This window comes from Camelus dromedarius, chromosome 15 (genome assembly GCF_036321535.1).
Source record: "Camelus dromedarius isolate mCamDro1 chromosome 15, mCamDro1.pat, whole genome shotgun sequence".
In the NCBI taxonomy this organism is placed as follows: domain Eukaryota; kingdom Metazoa; phylum Chordata; class Mammalia; order Artiodactyla; family Camelidae; genus Camelus; species Camelus dromedarius.
The window spans coordinates 560,001-578,574 of record NC_087450.1 but is presented as its reverse complement, the minus strand read 5'-3'; positions in this window follow the sequence as shown (position 1 = coordinate 578,574).

Genomic DNA, 18,574 nt, shown 5'->3' with positions numbered 1-18,574 from the left:
GACGAGCCAAATAACCCAGAGACAGGGTCTTAGAGTTTAGAAGAAAAGAGGCAGCTTGATTGCTTTGCTGGGCAAAGGGGACTCACAGCAGGCTAGTGCCCTCCAAACTGTGAACCCGTCTTGGGGTTGGGGTTTCATGCTTCTGTGGACGAACAGGTTGGAGCATGAAAGGGAATCACAACAGGCGGGAGCACAAAAGGTGCTCATGATCAACAAGGGTCTCTGATGAAACTTGCTCCTAAATCTGGATGAGTGTCTGATAACATGGGACCTCCTGGTGGTCTAGTAGGTCATCAGCCCGTGACCTTCTTTATCTGGTCAGACTCACCCGGCGGCACCAGCGCCACGGAGGAACTCGGGGTGGGGGGTGGGGGGTGGGAGGGGGCTGGTCGTTCTCCTGAGCTTATCCTCCCGTGACTCCCTTCCTGGGGAAAGACTCAGACGCCAAACATGATTGTCAAGTTGAACGATCAGAGGAAGGTCAAATCAAACAGTTAGAATCGACAACTTTAGCTGTTTTTAACAGTGGGCCTGGAGCTGGGAGCGGTGTCTGGTCAGTCGAGTTTGCTGATCGTTCTAAAAGCAAGCAGTAAGCATAAAGCCAAAAATTGGCTTAGCCTAAGTGCGGCCACTTCATGATTCCTCCTTCACTGGGGGCTGAGGCGTGGGGGAGGGCGGGGGTGGGGGACAGGACTGAGGTGGCGGCGAACTTCTCCGTGAATGCTCGGAGCCGAACTGCTCTCTGGGCCTAGGTCTGAAAAAGGCCTGAGTCTCAGCTATGACAGATTCTCTCTCTTTCTGGGCACATGGACTGACTCGCCCCGCATCCTCCCATCCTGTCAGACCCTTTGGACACACACCTCCACCTGAAGAGTTCTTTGGCCTCGTCCAGAAAAAACAAACACACGCACGAACAAAACCAAATGAGCACACAGAAACCCTGCTGATCTCCTTGGACCCCATTCACTTCGGAGAGTCCCTCTCGTAGAAATCCCCTCTGCTCGATGATTTCACCACAGCCGCCTCCCTTTCTCCGGCACAGTGACCCCCACCCCCACCCCTGCGTGGGCCCTGTCCCTCTACCTATCAAAAACCAAACCCCAGGAGAAAAGAAAATCAGAATGCTGTTTTGAGCCACTGGATCTGTGAAAGGAACCAAACAGAAAGCTGAAATAACCAAACCAGCCGAACACCAAAAGCGAACAGACAGATACCCCAGAAAGAAGGGCACGCTGACCCTTGCCCCTTTCCTTCCTGGAATCAGGACATAACATAGATCTACACCCCACCCCCCACCCCACCCTCCCCAGATGTCTTCTTTATGCCGGAACGAGAGTGACGTTCTTATTGTCAACGGTGCTGTTATGGAAATGACAGGCCGGCCAAGAAACAAGCACCACTCGGAGGGTTGGAGTACTCAGATTTATTACGCCGGCGGGCTCAGAGGGGCTTCTGCTCCTAAGCCTTGAGCACCTCCAAGACGTGCACATGAGGTTTTATAGGGTTAAGTACCAGCTTGGGGTATTCGGCCAATAGGCACGCAATAGCTTTAGCAACATCATTATCACGAAAGTAGAGGCAGTGAGGCAGCAAACCAACATTTCAAGGCCAGATATGTCTCTTTGAAAATCCAGCTGGCTAGCAAAATATGAACAGGGAATCAGCAAACCGGCACTTATTAATTTAGATTTACGAGTTAGCCCAGCAGAACTCAGATCAGTAATCCGACACTTGTTACACTTAGATTTGCGACTTAGCTTGTTAGCCCAGCTGGGCTTTTCCTTCACAGTGTAAAGCGGAGAAGGAGAGAATTCTGTACAAACAGACCTCGATGAAAAGAATCCTCACCCTCTTTTAGGCCCCCACCTCAACACACGTGCGCGCACACACACACACACACACATGCATGCACGCACGCGCGCGTATAGTTACTCCTGTTCTCTCTCTTTCTCTCTCCCTCTTCCTTTCTTACTGATTTTTTAAAAATGTTTACTGATAACACAGAAAAAAATTGCTTAAATGTTGTCCAGGAATGATATTCATTTTTGAAAACATGATATATATTGTAAAGGATTTGGGCTCCCTTAGAAAAATCCCAGTCCAGGCACGATTGTATAGCACCTCCTTTCACTTTCAAGTGTCTCATTTCAGACAATAAAGTAGCCAGTCATCTTCCTTGTGCATGACCTTTGTAACTGGCACAAGTCAAACGGCACAAAATTCAGACCCAATCTCCTGATCCATATGATTCTCATATTCTTTTTTTTTTTTTTTTTTTTTTTTTTTTTTTTTTTGCGAGTCCAGAAGCTATGGGTCTGTGCCAACCACCCGTGGCTGTTCACTATCCAGCATTTCTTCCATTATCTTTATGTTGTCCTGTTTCTTGGAAGTATTAGTGCAGCTACTTTTCCCGATGGTCTGTCTCTGTCTCTGTCTCTCACTCTTTTCTCCTTCTTTTTTTTGGGGGGGGGAGGAGGGGGATGGGTTTGATTAGGTTATTTATTTATTTTAATGGTGGTTCTGGGGATTGAACCCAGGGCATCATGCATGCTAAGCAGGCACTCTAACAATGATCTATATCCTTCTCTACACCGCCCCCCCGACCCTCCAGCACCGCCCCCCCCGTCCCCGGCCAGGGCCTGTCTTTGCTCAACCCAATAGAAAAGCATTTATGTTTTGCCAGTTTCCTGGGTCCTTCTTTGTTTCATAAAACTGAGAAGAAATACACGTGGAAGTTCTCTCCTATGAATTGAACAGACTGAAGATCCTTTAAATAACCAAATGAGGTGGAAGTGCAGAGAGTACCATACGGGAACACACCGAGGCACATCGTCATCAAATTGACCAAAACTAAGGATAAGGAGAAAATATTAAAATGAACGAGAGAAAAGCAGCAAATAACATACAAGGGAACTCCCGTAAGGTTATCAGCTGATTTTTCAGCAGAAACTCTACAGGCCAGAAGTGGGTGGCACAACATACTTAAAGTGATGAAAGGGGAAAACTGACAGGTAAGAATACTCTATTCAGCAAGGCTCTCGTTCAGATTTGAGGGAGAAATCAAAAGCTTCACAGATAAACAAAAGCTACAAGATTTCAGCACCATCAAGCCGGCTTTACAAGGAATGATAAAGGATGGTCTCAAGTCATCAAATCCTAAGAAAAGAGAACAAAAAGATGACAGAGAAAGGGAGGGGGGGAGAGAGGGAGAGAGAGAGGGGGAGAGAGGGGGGGAGAGAGAGAGAGAGAGAGAGAGAGAAAGAGAGAGAGAGAGAGGGAGGGAGGGAGGGAGGGAGGGAGGGAGAGGAGACCTTCGAAAGATTGCTTTGCCTGTTTAGGGTCTTCCGTTGTTCCTTAAAAATTTTGAAATTGTTTGTTCTAGTTCTGTGAGGAATGTCGTGAGTATTTTGACAGGGGTTGCATGGAACCTGCGGATTGCTTTGGATAGTGTGGCCATGTTGATAGTATTGATTCTTCCAATGCAAGAGCACAAGGCATCTTTCCATTTCTTTGTGTCATTTCAGATTCTGGAGTATAGATAACCTCCTCGATTAAGTTTATTTCTAGGCATTTTACTGTTTTTGACTCAATGGAAGTGTTTATCCCAGTTATAAAATTCTGGTTTTTAAAGTGGAGGGGGAAAAAAAAAAAGGAAAGGAAGGGCCACAAATGGCAAAATATCCTTCTTTCTCATGGGTGAATTGTATTCCATTACGTGTGTGTATGTGTGTGTGTGTGTGTGTGTGTGTGTGTGTGTGTGTGTGTGTGTGTCCCCTCTTCTTTATCTATTCAAATGTTGATGTGCACTTAGGATGCTTCCGTATCTTGGCAATCATAAATGATGTTGCTGTTAATAGCAGGGTGTGTGTATCTTTTTGAATTCATTCTTCTTTTGTGGTTGGCTTTATTCCTTTGATAAGTATGTAAGTTTAAAAAGCTAAAGCTCTAAACCTTCCTGGAAACAATGAACAGTACATATATGTAAATTAAAAATATATGTGCAGTAAAAACATTTTAAAAAAATAAATAAATAAAAAAGAACGAAAGACAAGGAAATTAGCTATCAAGCCGTGAAAGACATGGAAGAAACTTAAAAGACATCTTACTAAATCAAAGAAACCGGTCTGAAAATTGTTACCAACTGTACAATTCCAACCAAATGACATCCTGGAAAAGGCAAAGCTCTAGAAACAATCAAAAGATCATGGTATCCAGGGGTTTGGGGAGAGGGAGGGAAGGAGGAATGAACAGATGCAGCGTGAGGGATTTTTAAGGCGATGAAATTATTCTGTAGGATACCATAGTGGTGGCTGCATGTCATTGTACATTTGTCAAAACCCATAGAACGTACAACCTCAAGAGTGAACCGTCCTGTAAACTATGGACTTTGATGGATAATAACGTGTCCATGTCGGATCATCAGTTTTACCAAATAGGCCACACTGATGAGAGATGTTGAGGGGAGTGGAGGATATATGCGTGGGTGGGGAGGGCTATGTGAGAACTCTCTGTATTTTCTGCTCAATTCTGCTGTGAGCCTGAAACTGCTCTAGGAAATAAAGTCTATTAATCAAAAACAAAAACAAAAACAAAAACAGAAACAAAAACAAAAACAGAAACAAAAACAAAACACCCAAATGAGGTGAACCAGGATTCAGTCATCCAAAATGGAGCTGGACGGCCAGTGGGAGGAACTTTGTTGCAGACATAGTCCTGTTTCAGGGAGGGGGACGTTGTCCCCTCCCTCTACACATCTTGAGTTCTCTGGGCTGGACTGATCCAAAAATGGACCCCAGACGGATCGTTGAGCAGGAGCGACAGGGAACCTACTGTCTTTCATTCAAGCACTCATGTGTCCCCGAAGCAGGCAGCTTTTCTCCGTTTTAGGACAAGAAATCAGCCCTTTGTGCGAAATGGGCCGGGCTGAGAGCCTTTGGTTTTGGGTGACCCGTCCGTGAAGAATCGAGACGGAGTTTGGGTTTTGGGGAGGGGGGGAAGCCCCTGAAAGAAGTCACGAGGTTGGTTGGTTTCTCTAGGCTTCCGGGGCCTGAAGGCTCTCAGTGGGTGATCAGGGTGTTTTCCTAAGTCCAGATGCAGGGAGGGCACCCTCCACGGAAGTGATCGATTTCCCGCTTTCAGGGAGACAGAAAGAAGAGTCTGAGGGTCCCTCTTGCGTCTGCTGGCCCCTCGGCTTCTTCGGTCACTCTCATTTCTAACCCATCCGTGTGCCACGGAGGCACATACATGTTTGGGGTGGCCTCCCCTGGGTCCCGACACCGGCATCAATGGGGGGAGGGGGGGCATGAGTGGTCAGAACTGTATCAAGCTCAAGGGCACCACCAACCGGTTTCAAAAACAAATCTGCCAGCAGCTGCTAGCCGCAGCCTGGTCGTTTCAAAGTTCCCGCCTTGCTCTTGTGGTGTGTTTTCTTTCGTTTCCCCTTCTCCACTTGCCCCGTGGGGTAGTCTGATGACACACACTTCCAGTGCTTCTTTCTTGCATCTGTGTCTCCTGGGCTGCAGTCCTAAGAGCCCCCCCCCATCGCCCCCGCCCCCCCAATCAACTCGTTTCTTTACCCTCCACCAGGTCTCCTGGCTTGGAAATCTCGGCTCACAGCATGTGTCTCGTGTCCTCTCTGAATTCACGGGCCCAGCCATCCACCCTAAGGAGACGGAGGGAGGGAAGGAAGGTTTTGACCTGGCGACCTTCCTTGCCGGCATCCTCCGGATTTGGGACCCTTCAGTGCGCCACCTGCCACCCGCCATACCACTCTCACCCTGAGGCCTAGCCCTCGGGGCTCCGTCCACGCGGAAACCTGAACGCGGACGGACCTGGACGGTGGGCGGGGTGGGGGTGGGGGTGTGGAGGGGCTTGCTTCATCACTGCCGGAACCGTGGAGGCGACCGGGACAGACGCGTCCTTCAAGAGGTGAAGGGACACGTCGCCCGGGCTAGGTCCGTGCCACAGCATGTGATTTGGCTCTAAAAAGGAAACCAGGGACCCGTGGAGCCGAGAGACCTGTGGGAGACAGGCGGGGCCGTTTCTGCGTGCCCCTGACTCCCTGAAAGAAGCCAATCTGAAAAGGTGGCATCCTGTAGGGTACCGGCTCTGGATGACATTCATTCTCAAAAGGGCAAAAGCCCCAGAGAGGGTGAAAAGATGAGTGGGGTCGGGGGTGGTGGTGGTGAAGGTTGTCTGTGTGGGTGTGTGTGTGTGTGGGTGTGTGGGTGTGTGTGTGTGGGTGTGTGGGTGTGTGTGTTGTGGCGGGGGGTTGTTGATGAATAGGTGGAGCACAGGGGACTTTTAAGCAGCGAAACTCTCCGGTAGGTAGGTCCACGATGGGATGAAAACCAACGTGTTGGATATGGCAATACCTAAGATGGGGTGAACTGAAAGAACCCTTCTGGGTGTCCCGCCCCTCAGCCGAAGTTTAAAGTCCTTCCTAAAGCCAGAAGGTAAAGACACACGAGAGCAATCTGAGGGGCCATCGCTGAGGAGTAACAGCGAGGCCAGTGAATCCAGTGAAAGACTGACTGACGTGGGGGCCTGGGTCCCTCGGCTCGACCCCCTTCCCCGGGAAACCGAAGCCTTCGACGCAGGGATGCGCTTTGACACGCTTCTGTCTCATCGGAGAAGGCTTCTTCTGCCTGGCATTGCGTGACGGGGCCGAGAAACCCGTCCTCTCCTCCTCTGCGTGAGGTAGCGGTCGCTCCCGCCTTTGCGCAGCGGTGAAGAAAGCTACCAGAAACACGGTTCTGCGTTTCTCTCGATACCGTGGGCGAGCGTCACGGCTTTTCCTTGCGTTCCACCATGCAGTCAGATAGCATTCTCAAAACTAAGCGTGCCATGCAAATTTTCCTTTTCCTTTTTTAAAGTGACTGTCAAGAACTTAGGCAGCATCGAGTGAAAACGTTGGGCACCTTCATCTCTTGGTTTGTATGGAGCCAGCTAGGTCATCAGACCCACGTCACCATGATTTCTGAATTCTAAGATCCTTTCCAATCCATGATATTGTACATTCCTGGGTCATGGGATGTCACTATGGCTGATCAGGTCAAAGGGAATGTGTCCCTCCAGAGCACTTATTAACACGTCAGTTTATTTAAACGACAACAAAGGAAATTCCCTTCGGGCGATATTCATTCCACACGCTAAAGGAAAGCGATAGGTTGTGTGCCTGAGCCCACACAGTGTGACGCAGGAACGGGGTGGGGGTTGAGGGAGGAGGAACTCTGGCTAGTGTCCGGGACCTAACGGGAGATAGAGTGGAGGATTTTTGCCCTTCTTCAGGGACAGGGTGAATCGGCCCGAGGTTGCCTTGTGCGCTCAGAAAGAGGGCCTTTACCGGATGCCCCGAGCAAGCAGACTTTTCTTTTCTTCTTCTTCTTCTTTTCTTTTTTCAGTTTTATTGACATAGGTTTGACATACAGCCCTCTATCAGTTTCAGGTGTACAGCACAATGATTTGACTTCCATAGACTGTGAAGTGATTATTAGGTAACTTTAGTGACCAGGAAACAACGATATGTCAAAAGGGGGTTTAATCAACAGAACTGCTATTTCTGATGATCATCTATTCCTAAGAGAAAGGACAGATGAACACTCCAAAATGCAGCAAGTGCATAGTCACAGAATGATGAACAATCTTTACCCGTGCCGACGTTTTGACGCCAGGATACGTGGAAAGCTGAAGTTTTAGAGCATAGAAATATTTGGCTCTCCATTTGACCTGGAAATCTCCTTGTTGGAAAGAAGCTAATTTCTCCTCCTCATCCTCGTCCTCCTCGTCCTCGTCCTCGTCCTCGTCCTCCTCCTGCCTTTTTAACTGAAAAAATAAAAAAATAAAATAAAAAAAAATTTTTTTAACAAGAAGTTTTTATCTTTTTGGAGGGGGGACGGGTCATTAGGTGTCTTTATCTACGTTTCAATTAATTATTTAGATTTATTATACGTTTTCAGTGGTGGCACTGGGGACTGAGCCCAAGGCCTTGTGCATGCTGAGCACGCACTCTACCGCAGAGCTCTACGCTTTCCCAGAAAGGAGCAAATTTCTAAACATAGAACTGGATGAGTAGGTCAGCTTTTTGATCTCATAGAAGCAGCGGCCCAGTTCTCTGGGGGGAACCCTCCTTATCTTGTCCATCTCGACAACGTCAGAAACGTCTGTCTGCATAGCCCACAGTGGCCTGAGACTGAGGCCAGGGGGCTGAATCAGGTAGAACCTGAAACCGAATGGAAGAAACAAACAAACAAAAAAGGGTGGGGAGGGGCACGCGGAGGCCTTTTTAAACGTACACACTGCTGCGTGGTCTCCCTCGTCGAAACTCTAATTCGCAGCCTTCTTAAGGAGAAATATACACCTGAAACGTCTTTTTTCCACACAGAGTTTAAAAGCTTTCACCCTCCGAGCCGAAAAACCTTACCCGTCCCATCGGTTCTTTCTGAGTGAGTGGGTTCTCTAGTGTCCTACGCGTCTGCTGGGAAACAAGCTGCTGGAGAACCAGCAACTAGAAACCAAGCTGCACCAGCATTTCCATGAGCGTAAAATCTTACATTCACACTTACTTGCTTAAAAATGCACACGCCTGCTTTGTTTTCATGTTTTACACAGTCGATGACCTATAACATGTATGATGCTCAAGAAATTGTGTGAGGGGCAATCCTGAGATTGACCGTGAGGGCGCAACAGATGGCAGATATTTCCTTAGGGTAAAACAATGGACGGTCATGGGAAGCCAGATCATCCATTAACAGAACTTGGTTCTGGCAGGAAAGCATGTGGTTTAACCCCGGGGAAATATTTGCTATCTCGAGATGTCCCAGAGGCAATCACAGGATACACTTAGAAATTTTGCATCCCCCGAGGAGGGTGATTGTTCCTGGAAGGGATAGGCCTGAAATGAATCAGTTAGCCAGCAAGCAGAACTTCGTGCTTCTGGCATGAAATATCTAAAGCCCCACCTCTTTGATCGCATTTCTTTTTTTTTTTTTCCCTGAGCCGTATACTCCCAATAAACAGGATGTCGACCAGGCTTTTGGCACTCTAGATCCACGAGACCTTGAGTCCCCTGGTCCCATTTTCGCTCTTTACTTGGTCTCTTTGTTTCTTCATTCTTGCGTCGCCCGTCCTCAGACACGGTCCCGAGCTGCGCTGGACGCAGCACCCGTCCTACCCGACTCGTGAGTGACCTATAGTTTTTAAATGAAAGCTACAAAATCTCTGGTCATGTCGATCTGCTGGTCTCGTCTGTATGAGACAGGGCAGTACCTGAGTTTCAGAGACACACACAGACACACACACAGACACACACACACACACACACACACACAGACACACAGACACACACACACACACACACACAGACACACACACACACTCTAAAGGGAACAAAGAACAAAGAAAGATAGAGAAAGAAAAAGAAAAAGGCTCAGGGGAATAAAGGATTCGCTTGCTCTCTGTGACATGACCCAGTAGACCTAGTTGTCACGAGACAGGAAGCTCAACTCTCCGTGTTTACATTATCTGTTCCTGAGCTTTCTTGCAGAAAATTCTCATGCGTTTCTTTCCCCTCACGGAAGTCTTCTCTATTCCCCACAGAGCCTGGGGCGATGGCTCTTCACCCTGGAGCCGCCTGCGGCCGATCCAAGATATCGGATGATTTATGGAAGTGATCAGTGATCCTGAGACAAAGCCCTTCCTTTAGGTAGAAAAGCATGGCCCCTGCTGCTCAGGGAGCTGGCACTCCCCCTCCCTCTCCCCTCATGCCACCTTCTCCTTTGTGCACAAGCTATCGCTTTCGCAAAAGAGCTTGGCTTGCCTGAGAGTCTTGTGGAAGCCATCCTCATTTCTATGGTACTGCCGTCCAAGGATCTGGAAAGGGCCCGGTCCCATGTATGCATGTATGCATGTAGGCACTTGTGTATGTCCCCGGCTTGTAGGCCTGGCATGTTTCTTCCTCCACATACACTTGCCAGAGTTCATTCATGAAAGAGCTCTATGGAACTGGTTTTCAAGGGAACATGCAGGCAGGGAATGCGAACAGGAAGGAACCCAAATGTTTTCCTTCAGGTTGACATGATCTAGGACAGATCCTTTCATCCAGAAAAGCAAATGTCAAGGGATCGGTCTCGTGAAAAGAGCCATGTCTTGATTGTGACGAGCAGCATTCGAGGTGAAACTTTTCGCCTCCCTAGGTTTACCCCGAATCCATTAAGTTCCTGTGGGTTATCTCTGTCATAAAACGTGTCAGCCAGGAAAAAAAAAAAAAAAAAAAAGAGTCTGGGAGCGATGGTTGGCTCGGTCTCAAGTCTCAGGAAGTGTTCACACCCCAAGCAGTCCGAGGGGGTAGTGTGTGTGTGGGGGGGGGGGGAGGCGGTCCATCTCTGAAAAATTGGTGCCTCCTCCACGTAGTTTTTGGTCCCTTGCAACTGAAGCATCTGGCGACGTCCCTGGAATGTTTAGATCGTTTCCAAAGAAGATGAGATACGGAAGCGTTCGTTCCTGGCTCCATGAGTCGAAGGGGACGTGCTTTAATATCTTTCTGACAGAAAAGACTCGAGATCTGTCAGTGTGTTGGCCGACATGACTGGTATACCTTCGGAGGATGGATGGACCTACAGACAGACAGACAGACCGGAATACATACATACTTACTTACATACGTACATATGTAAACATACAATACAATACAATACAATACAGTACAATACAATACAATACAATACAATAAAATACAATACAATACAATACAATGCAATACAATACAATACAATAAAACAAAACAAAATGAAACAGAATAAAATAAAATAAAATAAAATAAAATAAAATAAATTAAATTAAATTAAATTAAAATAAAAGGATGCTGTGAGGAGAAAGTGTCTGTTTCTGGCTAGGACCAAATCGTGTCCCTACGTGGACCGGTTGGGAAAGACTGGTGTCCCAGATGGTTCACCGTGACTTCCTCGTGAACATTTGCTGTGACCGATTCGGGCTTCGGAACAGTCACGGTCTCGTTCTGAGGAACGTCTCCTGGAAAGCATGTGGAGACCGTCTTCGTCTGCCGTCCTTAGGAAACGTTCCAGCAGAGCGGGTGTCCGAGAGCCTCTAGGGGCGATGGCTATGCTTCGTGGACGTCTGTCCCTCTTCAGGCCGAATTTCGTGGAAGTATGCTGATCTGGCCAGCCGACAAGTCTGAATGGGGGTGATTTTTTGGTAGAAATGCGCGTCCTTGGAGAGACCAGGGGAAGGGGAGCATGTCTCAGTGGAAACTCTCGTACAGCGTGATAGAGATGAGAATGCGGTTCTGTGTCATCATCTTTGCGTGCTTCCCGCCACCCTCCCCCTCCCCGCCCCGCCCCGCCTTCCACTGATACGCTGGGCCACGTCACGCGTGCTTCGAGTTTTCTCCGATGGTTGGCCAACGCTCTTCCGACTCCCGTTGCCCATGGTTCTCCCGCTTTGGACTTGGCATCCTCGAGAACCAAAGCCGCCCTTTCCCTGAAGCCCCGCCGAGCCGGGCTGAGCAGCTGGACATCCGCTGGAGAGAGGTCACTGCCGTGTCCCCTCTCGAGACCCTCCTCCTGCCCGTTGCTGTGGAGGCCACTCAGAAAGTGGACCTGAACCCGCATGCGTTTTTCAGGCCACCCGAGCCTCTTCGAGCCCGACGCCTAGACATCTTCCTGACTGGTGGCGCTCCGGACTCACACCCTGGGTTTCTCGTTGGCTTCAGCCACGGACCTTTGTCTTCCTGGAACGAAAGACCAGACCGGTTTCATCAGGTGGAACCACCTGCCTGGTGGCGGGACTGTCGTGGAACCCTATGGACCACCCCGAAGTGTATATGCAGCCCAAGGGTGATCTCTCCAGTTGAACAACCATCGAGGCCCAAAAGGACCCCTGCCCCGGGAAGAAAGAAACTTTGACCTTGACCCTTAGCTGCCCGAACGAGAATTTGGATCAGGGTTGGGTAGGGTGATGGAGATCTCCCTTGGCACAGTTCCCGTGTGCGGGACTTTCAATGACTCTGTCTTCCTGAAAGGACACCCGCCCCCTGACCACGCTGTCTCGTCATCAGTTTGTTTCCACGAGGGACGAACCGTCATTGTGTGCACGACAAAGTTGGCCGCTGCCTGTTTGGTCCGCCATCGCTCCGTAAGGGACCGACGAAGTGTGCGTCGTGACCAGTGACCGATTTCGGAGCCCGTGGGTGGTGGGCGGGTGTGTATCTGTTTTCCAGGTCACGCGCGACGCGGTGTGTCGTGGTGTGGCCCGCCCGGCCACCCCACCTCCCTTCCCCCATGGAAAATCAAGGGAGAGTATTGCCCGAGACAGACGAAGGTGCAGCCACGAAACCTAAAAGGATGACCCTGGATGTCAACTTGGAGGTGGCTAGGAGACAGCTGAGCATGCATAGGATCACACTGCACTGCCACCGTGTGGGATGCCGCACATGTGTCGCCGTCGTGGTTTTCATCTCCTCCACCTATTGCCCTCACCTACATCCACTCTTTATCTCACTGAACTCTTTTTTTTTTTTTTTTTTTTTTTCCGGTAAGACAGTGAGAATTCTCTCTCTCTCTCTCTCTCTCTCTCTCTCTCTCTCTCTCTCTCTCTCTCTCTGTCTCTCTCTCTCCTACTCTCTCTCATAATTGACCTGACAATGGGATGTCCGTTTTCACGTGTCCAACATAGCGATTCGGGATTCTTCCATGTTCCACGATGATCACCGTGATGAGTCTGGTTACGGATCCGTCACCGGACAGCGTCATGACAATAGTATGGATTGACTCTACTCGCCCTGCTGTCCATGACCTCCCGTAATTTGTGTATTTATTAATTGGAGTTAACTGGAAGCTTGTACTTTTTCCTCTCCCTCACCCATTGCACTCATTGTTCCTTCTTGGTATCCATGAGCCTGTTTCAGCTTCCTTGCATGTGTTCCTGCGTATTGTCTTGGGGATTCTGCCTCGAAGTGACAACATCCCTCTCGAACTTAAGTCACTTAGTTAACATCATCCCCTCTAGGTATAGGTCTCTCCAGACCACGTGGCACTGTCCATTCGTCCATCTGCGGGCCCGTAGTGGAACTGCCGGGTCTTCCAGGAGTTTTCTGTGGAATGTTTTGAGGGACTTCTGTCCTGTTTTCCCTAATGGCTTTCCTCCACCTCCGTTTCGCCCTCTCCCCCTCGCCCCCACCACCAACCCCTGTTCCGTGTTGCCTTCTGTCTTCTGTCGGAGAGCGGATTCTGTCAGGTATGAGTCGAGTGCTCTGTGTCCGCCTGCCAGCCCGCCCACCCGGCCCCATCTCGAACGGAGGTCTCTATCACGTGTTCCGTCAGGAGCAGGCACTTTCTGCTTGTTTTTGGAACTTGCTGTCGAGATTCCAGGTTCTGGGCCTGTCCGGATATCTCTTAGAAACGGAAATGTGTGCGTTTTCCCCTTTTTTAAATTGTGTTTGTTTGTTTACTTATTTATTTATTTACTTACTTACATTTATTTATTTATTTAGGCCTTTTTTTTTTTTGGTTCTTGCTGCTGTTGTTGCTTTCGGTGGTTGTTTGTTTATTCGGGGAGGGGAGGTAATTCGTTTCTTTTGCTGGTTTGTTGCCTGACTTAGTGATTGCCTGACTTACCGACTTCCTTATTGACTTGAACGGAAGTCCTGAAGATCGAACCCTGGACCTCGCGCGTGCTGGGCAGGCACTCTGCCGCTGAGTTCTACGCTCCATCCTCCCCCTCGCCCCCTCCCCCATTTGGGGGAGGAAAAAAATAAATTTTTCTTTTCTTTTAAACTGAAAACGTCCGTTTGGATCTCCTGCGTGTGTTTCATCCCTGGTTTTCTGGCTTCTAGGAGGTGGAGTTGACCGAGTTCTTGGACTGTTGAGGAGAGGAACCCCTGATGGGCTGCGGTTGTGCTTTTTCTACGGTGTTTTTGTTTTTGTTTTTAAACCCCAGAGTAGTTCTACAACTTGATTTCCCTTTGGTGGTGGGTTTTGTCGTTTGTTTTCATGTTTCCTTTCTTTCTTTCTTTCTTTCTTTCTTTCTTTCTTTCTTTCTTTCTTTCTTTCTTTCTTTCTTTCTTTCTTTCTTCTTTCTTTCTTTCTTTCTTTCTTTCTTTCTTTCTTTCTTTCTTTCTTTCTTTCTTTCTTTCTTTTTCTTTCTTTCTTTCTTTCTTTCTTTCTTTCTTTCTTTCTTTCTTTCTTACTTTCTTTCTTTCTTTCTTTCTTTCTTTCTTTCTTTCTTTCTTTCTTTCTTTCTTTCTTCCTTCCTTCCTTCCTTCCTTCCTTCCTTCCTTCCTTTCTTCCTTTCTTTCTTCATTTCTTTCTTCCTTCCTTTCTTCCTTCCTTCCTTCCTTTCTTCCTTCCTTCCTTCCTTCCTTCCTTTCTTCCTTTCTTTCTTCATTTCTTTCTTCCTTCCTTTCTTCCTTCCTTCCTTCCTTACTTCCTTTCTTCCTTCCTTCCTTCCTTCCTACCTTCCTTCCTTCCTTCCGTCCTTCCTTTTTCCTTTCTTTCCTTTCTTTCCTTTCTTTCTTTCCTTTCTTTCCTTTCTTTCTTTCCTTTCTTTCCTTTCTCTCTTTCCTTTCTTTCCTTTCTTTCTTTCCTTTCTTTTCTTTCTTTTTTTTTTTTTTTTCGGATGGGGCTACAGTTTCCTTGTCCACGTTGACTGTGTCAAACACACACACCGACACACACACGCACACCCAGACACGCGGATGCGCATGCACAGTGTTGCTCTGTGTAGATGCACTGAACCTCGATTTACCGAGCGGGTGGCTATCGACTCGCCCCCCCCGAACCCCCGCCCGCATTTTTTTGTTTTCCCTCCTCCTTCCTGCGGTTGTGGTCAGCCGTGCTGACGTCCGTGTTCTCACGACCGACCGCGAGTGCGTTTTCCCCACGCGCCCGTTTGTTGTCTTTGGGCTTTGTCGCGATCTGTGCCGAGATCGATTTCTCTTTCCGCTTCGATGGGGTTCGCGGTCTTCATCCTTTCTTTTCTAGCTTCTGGGCTTTGCCTGTCTGCTTTCGAAAGACCTCCCGCATTCGAGAGGACGGACTCCAAAGCCGATTCCTGCGTTGTTCTCTGAGCGCTCGCCTGGTTTCGGTTTGCCAGCCCCCGCCTTCCCTCCCTCTTCCCCTCCTCCCCTTCCCAACCTCCCACCCGGGAACCCGGGATCTCGTCCTGGTCGCTCTGGGCCACCCGCGGCGTCGGCCCCGGCCCCGCCGGCGTGTCCGTGTGATCTCCCCTGCCCGGGGAATCGCGTGGGGAGCGCGTCCCCTTCGCGGCAGCCGCCCGGCCGGCCGTGTCTTGCCAAACCCCGGCTCCCTCCGTCCTCCCCGCCCTGATCTGGTGCCGGGGTCGCGTCGCGCCGCGTCGCGTCGTGTCGCCTCGTGTCGTGCCGTGCCGTGCCGTGCCGTGCCGTGACGAGGGTGAGCGGGCTCCGAGGCGGACGCCACGGGGCCGCCCGGCGCCTCAGTCCGGGACGAGCTCGGGCGTTTGGGCGGCCGGCGGCGGTCGGGATCGGTTCCGGGGACGTTGGCGACGGTTGTCGGGCGCCATCTGGCTGCCGCTCTGAGATCGTCCCTCTTCTCCCGAGCGTCGGCGACCTCGGCAAGGGATGGGGCTCGGCGGCGGGGCCCGAGGCAGACTTCGGGGAGGCTGGCGACACCGGCGGTGACAGTCCCCGTGGCGCTGAGCCGCGGGCGCGTCCTGCTCTCGGCGCAGATTGGACTCGCAGGATGATGAGGGGGTGACTGTCGCCGCGCTCCCGGGATCTCGTGTGCCGGGGGAAGCCGTGTGGCCTGGCCTGGTCGACCAGCATCCGCCTGTGCCCCTCCAGCCGCGGAGACCGACCCGAGCCGATCGGACACGGCCTGCGCCTTGCCGCCGCGGGGGAAAGGGAGAGAGTGTCCCGCGCCCGGGCCGCCGGCGGCTAGGTGGTCAGGCCCTCGTCTGCGTCCCTTGGACGACTGCTCCTGAGGCGAGGAGCGGCCCGGGCCCAGTGCGGTGAGGCCGGGGACGGGCGCGCTGGGGTTCCCGGTCGTCGGAGGCGCCTCCTTGGATGAAATGTTTTCTGAGTCCCGATGGATCCGGAGACGTGGCTGGGCCGGCCCCTGTTGGCGCGGGAGGCCTGGGAGGGGGTGCCCCCCGGCCCGTAAGCCTGCCCGCGTGGGTTCCGGTGGCGTTGGAGGGACCGAGACTTCATCCGGACTCGGGGACCGGCATGGGGGCGTCCTGCGAGGGATGTGGGGGAGGCAGGCTTTCCCCGGCCCGGGGCCCGGGGCCCGGTGCTCGGGAGCGGTCCCTCGTGGGGGGCCCTCTCGTCGGAGGCGCCTCTGTGGCATCTCCCCGAGTCCCCGGCCACGCGGGCGAGAAAAGGGCAGGGCGTCCCCGGCCTGATCCCGTCTCCCTCTCGTCCCTTCCCATTCCCATTCCCATTCCCACTCCTCCTCCTAAGCCTCCTCCTAATCCCCCTCCCCTCCCCTCCCCTCCCCTCTCCCCTCTCCCCTCTCCCCTCTCCCCTCTCCCCTCTCCCCTCTCCCCTCCCCCTACCAACCCCCCCCACCCCGGTCGATCAGATGGCCCCCGAGAGCTTCGGGGCTGCCATTTATGGGGGTAGGGCTGGGGGCAGGTGGCCGGACCGAGGTCCCGGGGTCCCCCCCTGCAAATCGTGGACCCGCCCCGTTTCTGGGCGCTGTCATTTTTCCCGTCGTGTTGGGCATTTTCTGCCAGCAGATAGGTGCTGACACGGTCTTCCTCGGTGTCTGTCACCGAGTGTTGGGTCTCCGGACGCGTGCGAGGCTCTGGGCTTCTCTCTGCGTGAGCCCTGGCCTGTTAGCCGACTCCGCTTCTGACACTTGAGCCGCCCGCCAGGGCCTGCGCGCCGGCTCTCGTGTGTGCGTCCGGCTGACGTGGCCCGTGGTGCCACCTCCGGTCTCTGGTGGCCCGAGGGCGGTGGGGTGAGGTGGCGGCGTGGGTCTTTTACCCTGTGCGCTCCCCGCCGCAGGCACCCGGTGGTGGCCGGCACGACCCCACCCCCGTAGGCTCCGTGCCGCGTGTCAGGCATTCCCCGCCTGGGGTCGTTGGCCGCTCTCCTCGGAGAGGACCGAGGAGTGGGTGGCGCCTGGCGAGGCTGAAGCAGGCCCCTCTGGTGGTTGTCCTCGCCGGGCCCTCCCCTCTGGGGCCTCCCTGCCCCACATGGCTCGCTCGCTCGCTCACTCACTCAACTGACCGATGTGGTGAAGTCATGCTCCCCCGGGCCGGGCCTAAGCCGCGCCAGACGAGGGACGGGGACGTTCATGGCGAACGTGGCTTCTCCTCTCGTTCTGCCTGCGGGCCCCTCGCCTCTCCTCTGCCGCCCGTGGGTGGCGGGGGGGAGGCAGGGGTGCGGACTCCGGCCCGACCTCGGTCTCCCGTGCCTTGTGGTGTCGGCGGGGCCGGGGTCTTGCGACGCGGCAGACACTCTCGCCTCCTCGCCTGCTCGGCGTCCTGTCTCGCGAGCGGCCCTCCCCCGCGGCGGGGGAGGGCTGCCCCGCCGCCACGCCACGTACCCCCTCGTCGGGGTGTGAGCGTGTCTCGCCTTGGTCCTCTGCGGTGCCCCTGGAGCGCTCCAGGTTGTCCCTCAGGTGCCCGAGGCCGAGCGGCGGCATCGCTTCCCGTCCCCAGCGAGTCCTCTCGGGTAACCCCTGCGGTGGTCGTGTCTCCCGAGCGCCTCTCTTGAGGCGTGGGGGAGGGGTCGAGACGGTAAGCGAGGCGTGGCCGCTCCCCACCCTCGGTGGGGCCGGGGCCGCCTCCTGAACGTCAGTCCTCACCCTGTACCGGGGGGGGGGACTGACGTGGCCGGGCGCACGCCGGGTGGGTCCCCCTCAGCGGGGTTCGCGCCCGGGCGTGGGAGCGATCGTGGTGGGGCCGGGTGATGTGCCGGTGGGGGGCGGGCGTCTGTCCCGTCCCCACGCGGTCTTGGGTGCGTCTCCTCGCGAGGTGGCACGCACGGGCTCTCCCCGGTCCCGACCGCGAACGCTCGCTTCTTGGCCCGCTGCTTACCCCTACCGCAGACCCCTCCTGCCCAGCCGAGGGCTGGCGTACACGTCGGCGGGCTTCCATAGGCCTGAACGGGGCACGCTGGGTGGGGGGCGATGCGCCCTCGGTGAGAAAGCCTTCTCTAGCGATCTGAGAGGGGAGCCTTGGGGGCACCGGACCCCCCAGCCGCCGCTCCTCCATCCAGAGCGTGCAGTCGCTCTCCACGGGGAGCGACTGCCGCGGCGTGTGGGCAGGGCCCCGTCGCTTTGGCGTGTGGGCTGCGCTGGCCCCGCGGTGGGGCCGAGTGCTGTTCTTGGCCTGCTGTGGCCCGCGCCTCCCCCCTCCGAGTCGGGGGAGGGTTCCGCCGGGCCGGGCCCGGCGTCTGGCGCGGGGCCGTGCGAGCGCGCGCGCGCGTGTGCGCGGGCTTGGCCTCCCCGGCGCGTGCCGTGGGGGGAGGGTGAAGGCGGTCCACCCCGACTTGGGCCACCCCCACCAGTCTCCGCGCCGCGAGGAGCCACCCCACCTGTTCCGGTCCCGAGACGCAGCCACCGGTGGCGGT